Source organism: Hypanus sabinus, chromosome X1 (assembly GCF_030144855.1).
Source record: "Hypanus sabinus isolate sHypSab1 chromosome X1, sHypSab1.hap1, whole genome shotgun sequence".
NCBI classification, from domain to species: Eukaryota; Metazoa; Chordata; class Chondrichthyes; order Myliobatiformes; family Dasyatidae; genus Hypanus; species Hypanus sabinus.
Window position 1 is genome coordinate 37,529,182 of NC_082738.1, and position 8,269 is coordinate 37,537,450.

At 41.5% G+C, this 8,269-nt stretch overlaps 1 non-coding gene across 1 annotated transcript; it reads right to left on the bottom strand.

Annotated features, from left to right (window-relative positions):
* Positions 1–2,694: 2,694 nt before the first annotated feature.
* trnac-gca (transfer RNA cysteine (anticodon GCA)) lies at positions 2,695–2,766 on the bottom strand. Its single transcript has one exon. It is a non-coding gene; the product is annotated as a tRNA-Cys (tRNA).
* Between the last annotated feature and the right edge of the window lie 5,503 nt (positions 2,767–8,269).

Consider the following 8,269-nt stretch of genomic DNA (forward strand, 5'->3'; position numbering starts at 1 on the left):
TCAGCCCTATTACTCTGGCTCCCATCCCCCTGCAAAATTAGTTTAAACCCTCCCCAACAGCTCTTGCAAACTGCCTGCAAGGATATTGGTTCACCTCAGGTTCGGGTGTAAACCATCTTTTTTGTATAGGCCATACCTTCCCCAGAAGAGATTCCAATGATCTAGAAATCTGAAATCCTGCCCCCTGCAACAATTCCTCAGCCACACCTTCATCTTTACTATCATCCTGTTCCTGCCCTGACTTACATGTGACACTGAGATTACTACCTTAAAGGTCCTGATCTTCAGCCTTTTCCTTAATTCCCTACACTCACTATGCAGGACCTCTTCCCCTTTCTATCTGTGCCAATGCACATCACAAAATCTGACTTCTCGCCCTTTCTCACGAGGATATTCTGCAGCTTCTCTGAGACATTCTTGATCCTAGTACCTGGGAGGCAACACATCATCTTCGCGACTTTCTTGTGGCCACAGAATCCCCTGCCTGTCCCCCTAACTCCTATCACTATCGCTTTGCCTGACTCTACCCTTCTCTGCTGAGCCTCAGAGATGGTCACAGTGCCACTGTCCTGGCTGCTGCTGCAGTGCCCTGGTAAGTCAAACCCCCCCAAAGGGGCATATTCGTTGCTGAGAGGAATAGCCACAGGGAATCCTGCTTACTCGCCTTTCTTTTCCTGATGGAAAATCAGGATGATCTACTACCTGAAGCCTTTGCTGCACGTGACCACCTCAGTAAAAGTCTCATCTATGAGGTTCCAGCCTCCCAGGTGGTCCTGAGTACATCCAGCACCAGCTTCAATTCCTTGACCTTGTCAGCCAGGAGCTGAAGTTGCGTGCATTTCCTGAAGATGTAGTCATCAGGGAGACCATTAGATACATTGAATTTCCACATCCTACAGGAGGAGCAGTCCACTGCCTACTCTTGTTATACCTTTGGCTCTAACTTTTTAATCTTAAATTCTACAGTCATCTAAATGATTCCAAACGACTCAGCACCTTAGCCTCCTCCTGCTCTCACCCAAACCTATTGAGCTAAAGCCTGACCACTCTAACACTGGCCCACTTGCACCTTGCTTCTTTTTAGTGGCCCTTGCTAATTTACTAATAACCCAAGTGATCTCCCACTCAGCTGACAAATCCTGACGGGCCCCAGTCACTTTTCAAACCTCGCACATAAAGTCCACAAGGAACTGTTTCCAATTGACTCTGCAATCTCCCGCTCAGCAGATTTAAAGCAGAGGTTGATTGGTTCTTAAAGGTTATGAGGAGAAGGCAGGATAATGGGGTTGAAAGGGAAAATAAATCAGCCATTGTTGAATGGTGGAGCAGATTTGATAGACTGAATGACTTAATTTTGCTCCTATGTCTTATGGAAGTTGACCCCAGTGTTTTACATGAGTCAGGTCTCTAGGTGCAATTGACAGATTAGATATTCAAACATCTCCACTCTCCAGGAACAGAATTGTAACATTATATGGACACAATAGAGACTGCTGGAAATCTGGAACAAAACTCAAAAAATGCTAGAAGAACTCAGGAATTCTTAGAAAGAAATGAAGATGTAGTCCTGACAAAGGGTCTCGGCCCGAAACGTCGACAGTGCTTCTCCTTATAGATGCTGCCTGGGCTGCTGTGTCCCACCAGCATTTTGTGTGTGTTGTTGTTTGTATTTCCAGCATCTGCAGATTACCTCGTGTTTGCGCTAAAGAAATGAAGTCAATGTTTTGGGCTGAGACCCTTTGTTTCTCCTTGATTCAATCTGGAAGAGTGACCCTCTATTCTAAAATATTGTTGCTAAATTCAAAGTCAAAGTTGAGCTCACTGTCGGATGCACAAGTTCATGTTTGCACAGGTGCAATGAAAAACTGACAGCAGGTGCATCACAGGCACATAGAATCATACAAGCAACATTCATAAGAAAAACTGAAAATTATTGTAAATACAAGAATAAAAAACATAATTAGAACACCAAAAAACAAGGAGTGGAACCAAAAGGAGGTGAGGGGCAGATCAGAAGGGAAGGACTGGGAGGTTATCCAAAATTGGGAATGGTAAAAGAGAGAAGGGGAAGGGTTAAAAAGGGTGGGAAGGGGAATAATTACTGGAAGATAGAGAAGTCAAAGTTCATACTATCAGGTTGGAGGCTACCCAGATGGATTATGAGGTGTTGCTCCTCTAAGTAAGCTGGTTGCTGAGTTTTGAGTCTTTTTTGGCCAGACTGAGGAAGGATAGCAAATTTTCTGCCATGTAGGATATTGGTGAAAAAGGTGGCTATTTACTGATTATGATCATTATTGCACTATGATAGATTTTAAATTTAGAACATAGAACATAGAACAGTAAAAGGCCCTTCAGTCCATAATTTTGTGCCAAACTTATTGAGCTAATGAACCTAACCCTTCTGTCTACACAAGGTCTAAAACCCTGCCTTCTCTGCTTACTCATGTGTCTACCTAACAGCCTCTGAAATGCCCCCACTTCCACCCATTTATTTGATTAACAGAATTGAAATTCTCCCTCTATCATATAGGGATTTGAAAGTGTCAGTTCTCCACTTCAATGTAGTGGCTAAAAAAATGGGTAAGCCCTGACTGATTGCCATTTATCACAATGGTAAATAAGAAGCAGAGTCAGACCAATTGAGTCTGCTCCACCATTCCTTCATGGCTGGTTTATTATCCCTCTTAGCCACATAGGGGGCACCTGGATTTGAACCAGGGACCTCTTGATCTGCAGTCAAATGCTCTACCACTGAGCTATACCCCCATACCTCAACTTAGCTGAAAAGCATGTATATAAACTCAGCAAACTGTAATCACAATTAGAGAAAAAGCACAGAAAATACTTAAATACAAGGGATTTGCGGATGCTAGGAATCCAGAGTATGTTCTGCCACCACCCTTTCTCTACCCATAGCACAGGGTCTGACACAGGCATGGTTACACCACTCGGTGCTCCTATAACAAATCAGAAAACCTTCCCCTGCATCTGAGTAACTCTTGACACAATGCTTGTTCAGGTAAATCAAATTAAAAGAAGCGAGTGACATGGTTATTTAATTTGTGTTTTTTTCCCCAATTTAAACAATGCACAGTGGTAACAAGAGGCAATTTTTGATACCAACAGCTTGTTGAAATTAATAAGAAACATTAACTCTTTCAGTCTCAGCTGCTGAGTACTTCAAGCAGTTTTGGAGAATGTGCAAAGAAGTGGCAGATGGAATACAGAGCAGGGAAGTGTATGCTCATGCATTTTGGTAGCAGGAATAAAGGCATAGACCATTTTCTAAATGGGTAGCAAATTCAGAAGTACAAACGGACTCGTGCAGGATTTTTTTCACATAAAGAGCTTCTGGAATGAGGTGGTGGAGGCAAAAACAGTAACAATATTTAAGAAGCATTGAGAAGGCACAGAGGAATATGGATTTAATGCAGGCAAGTGGAATTAGTATAGACAGGCATGATAGTCAGCATAGAAGATCCTGTTTTTATTTTATGCTGCACAACTCTATGACTTTAAACCCGCCAAATAGCCATTGTGTGATCAACATGTTATTCTTATTTTTGTGTGGGGTGCCATCTCTGTAATTATAAAATCATCCTTTGTCCATTCTTTTTTCAGTTTGACTACAAGTTGTACAATTTCTTTCCTCTTATTATGAGTCATCAATGAACCAATAGCTTTTTGGTAGAATCTCAAGGTTTTATTGATATTCCAAGTGGATATGAATGGTGCATAGAATCTGTTTAAATACTCCAGATAATTTAATAAATGATATATGTAGCAAGCATTTTATTCTGAAAAATGCAACGTTTACTTTTATATCATGAACCTTTAATAATGCTCGCCCTTCAAAAATAGGAACAACTGCAATTCCAAAATATCCATAATAAACAAATTCCTTCCAATTACTTTAATAGATTTCAAAGAAACTGGACGAGACTGTTACCATGGAATAATCACCTTCTATTAGCTTCTGATAAAAGGCTTGCAACCTGAACCGATCTGCTGGATATCTCCAGCATTTTCTATTTGTACCTTACAGTTGATTAAACTATTTTTTGTTGTGCAGAAACATAAAATTTTAGGAGTAGAAAAAGATACACATTGATTTACTGCAATGAAAATCCAATGACTTGCCATTAAAGTTCTGGTGAAAGAAGAAAGGATCATTACTTCTCTTTCCATTTTATTTGGGTATTTTGAAAGAGCATGGCTTGAAATAGTCTGATAGTCAATAAAATGAAATTAAGCGTTCTTCAGGAAAAGCACCATCTGTTTGCAATAGTGTCATAATATTTTATATTTCAGTTATCCATCCATGGTATTTATCAATGAGAGAAAGGAATTCTGAGAGGAGGCAGAACAGTTTCTAAAAAAGGAAGAGGCAAGAACTGGTGAGTAAATAGTCAGCAGAATATAAAATGTAATCAAATAAGATTTACTACTTTTGTTAATTTATTTATCTAAAATAACTGCGAAGAAGACTTAAAAACATCTTTCAAACTCTATTGCCTGGATACTACCCTATTTACAGGATCAAAGTTCCAAGTAAATTTATTATCAAATTACATTTATGTCACCATATACAACCCTAAGATTCATTTTCTGGTGGGCATACTCAATAAATCCAAGAAACACAATAAAATCAATGAAAGACTGTACCCAACAGAACAGACAAAAGACATCAAACTGTACAAATATACACCACTAAACTGAAATGAGAGCACAACTCAGAAAACTGAAGACATTATCACTGCAGAAGAAAAAAGGTAACCAATGGAAGGGCATGACCCTCCATGGAAGACATCCCCATGATCTGAGCAGACTAGATGCTGCTAAGGAAGCATCATCCGCCTGGCTCAGAGTTGGAGACCTCTTCCCAGAAACAGAGGAACGTGAACAGGGTAGACATGGTCCCAATAGTAATATCAATGATTGGTTTCATCCCAAAGGCACAACACTATAGTATTAAATAATTAGGCCTACACAGCAATATCTATGTAAATCTATTCCCTTACCTCAGATTTTACCAGCTTGAGCTGAGAATAAATAATAATAATAATAATAATAATAATAATAATTATAAATCAGCAATAAATATTGAGAATATGAGATGAAGAGTCCTTGAAAGTGAGTCCATAAGTTCTGGGAACAGTTCAGTGATGGGGCAAAGGAGGTTGAGTGAAGTTATCCCCTCTGGTTCAAGAGCCAGATGTTTGAAGGGTAATAATTGTTTCTGAACCCAGTGGCGTGGGTCCTGAGGCTCCTGTCCCTTCTTCCTCATGGCAGCATGACGATGAACTGATCTGTATCCATTACAATTTATAGGTCTTTCCCTTCAAGGACAATGGGGTTTCCATACCAGGCTGTGATGCAACCAGTTAACATACTCTCCCCTACACATCTATGGAAGTTTGGTAAAGTTTTAGATGATATGCCAATTCTTCGCAAACTTCTAAGAAAGTAGAAGCATCGCCGTGTTTTCTTCATAATTGCACTTATGTACTGAACCCAGGACCGATCCTCTAAAATGATAATTCTGAGGAATTTAAAGTTGCTGACCCTCTCCACCTCTGATCCTCTGATGAGGAATGGCTCATGGACTTTCAGTTTCCTTCTGCAGTCAATGATCAGCTACTTGGTCTTGCTGACACTGAGTGAGAGGTTGTTGTTGTGGCATCACTCAGCCAGATTTTCAATCTTCCTCCTATACGCTAATTCATCATCACCTTTGATTCAGCCATTGATAGTGGTATAATCGGCAACCTTGAATATGGCATTGGAGCTGTGCTTACCCATAGTTGTGAGTGTAAAGCAAGTAGAGCAGGGGGCTAAGCTCACGGCCAGGTGGTGCACCTGTGCTGATGGAGATTGTGGAGGAGATGCTTTTGCCAATTTGAACTGACTGAGGTCTGCCAGTGAGGAAATCTAGGATCCAGTTGCGCAAGGAGGTATTGAGGCCAAGGTCTTGAAGCTTATTTATTATTTTAAGGGGATGATAGTATTGAATGCTGAGCTGTAGTAAATGAAGTGCATCCTGATGTATGCACTTTCACTGTTCAGATGTTCTAGGTCTGAGTAAAGAGCCAATGAAATGGCATCTGCTGTTGACCCATTGTGATGGTAGGCAAATAGGAGCAGATCCAAGTTGCTTCTCGGGCAGGAGTTGATATGTTTCATCACCGATTTGTCAAAGCAGTTTATCACAGTGGATGTAAGTGCCACTGGATGACAGTCATTGTAGCAGGTTACCACGTTCTTCTTAGGCAATGGTATAATTGGAGCCTGCTTGAAGCAAATAGGTGCCTCAGACTGCCGAAGCAAAAGGTTAAAGATTTTGGTGAACATTCCAGCCAGTTGATCTTTCGTGTACCCCATTTGGACCAGATGTTTTCCATGTGTTTGCCCTCTTGAAGGATGCTCTCACGTTGGCTTCAGACACTGGAATCACAGGTTCTTCAAGGGCTGTGGGAGTTTGTGAAGGGGCATCCATTTTCTGATGGCCAAAGCAAGCATAAAAGGCATTGAGCTCATCTGGGAACAAAGCTCTGTTGTCACCTGTGTCGCTTGGTTTCACTTTGCAGAAGCTGATAGCATTCAAGCCTTGCCACAGGTTGAGCATCTTTCATTGATTCAGGATTAGTCAGGAATTGCCATTTGGCATGTGAAACGTCTTTCTGGAGATCATACCTGGACCTTTTGTATTTTACTTGGTCGCCACACTTGAATGCCACTTATTTGCCCTCAGCAGGTTGTAGATCTCATGGTGCACCCAGGGCTTCTGTTTGGGAAGACTCTGCATGATTTTGTGAGTATGCACCCGTCTACAATTGTTTTTATAAAGTCCATGATAACCGTGCCATATTTGATAATGTCCACTGATGAGTCCTTGAACACAGCCCAGTCCATCAACTTGAAGCAATCCCTTATCCATTCCTTTGCCTCCCACAACCACCTCATTGTTGTCTCTGGAGCCTTGCTCTTTAGCCTCTGCCTGCATGCAGGTAGGAGAATGGCAGCCTCTCGAAATGCAGTCTAGACATGGAACAGTAGGCATTCCTAATCATAGTATAGCAGTCATCCAGTGTGTTGGGACCTCTGGTGTTGTAGGTGATATGTTGAGGGCAGAGATCTCTTCAAGAAAGCCTGATTGAAGTTCCCAACAATGATTTGGAAGGTGCTATGGCCTGGGACCTAAGATTCCTGTACCCCCTTCCCAATGGCAGCAGTGAGAAGAGAGCATGGCCTGGATGGTGGGTGTCCTTGATGATGGATGCTGCTTTCCTGTGACAAAACTCCTTGCTGATGTGCTCAATGGTGGGAAGGGCATCCCTGTGACAGACTGGGCTGTATCCATAATTTTTTGTAGGTTTTTCCATTGTGCATCTATAGCAGTTTGTCAAAATTTTAAATGAAATGCCAAATCTACGTAAAATTCTAAGAAAGTGGAGGTGTTGCTGTGCTTTCTTTGTAGGGCCATTATTTATTGGTCCTTGGGAGATCCTGCTTACACTGTCTCCACTGACACCTCTACTTTGTCTGTTCTACTGTTTTGGAAAATTTTTAGAAATAAGAAAGTGCTGGTGCCTATTTTCAGGCACCAGCCCAGAGCAAGGACTTTTAAATAGCCTCCATTGAAACAGCCTTAACCACTTGTAGAAGCAGCCACAACCACTAGTGAAACAACAACAGCAGATAAAAATACATAGAAGCAATGTGGTTTAATCGGCTGCCTTTTGAGAAATAAGGATTCACCAATATCATTTCAACAACTAAATTTGCTGGGTATGAGGTAACTGTGAGCTTGAGCTTTCTTTTGGTTCAAATGAAAGTTTGAGTTACGGTGACAGATGCAGGAATGGAACCCAGTGTGGTCTTCTGCTGCTGTGGTCCATCCACTTCAAGGGTCGACATGTTGTGCATTCAGAGATGCTCTTTTGCACACCGCTGTTGTAACGGGTGGTTACTTGAGTTACTGTCGCCTTCCTGTCAGCTTGAACCAGTCCGGCCATTCTTCTCTGATCTTCTTGCCTACAGAACTGGGTGTACTTGTTTACTTGTCATTTTCTGCAAATGCCAGAGACTATTGTGCATGAAAGTCCCAGGAGATCAGCAGCTTCTGAGAAACTCGAACCATACCATCTGGCACAAACAATCATTCCACAGTCAAAGTCATTCAGATCACATTTCTTCCCCGTTCTGATGTTTAGTCAATCTTTTGACCATGTCTGCATGCTTTTACGCATTGAGTTGCTGCCATATGATT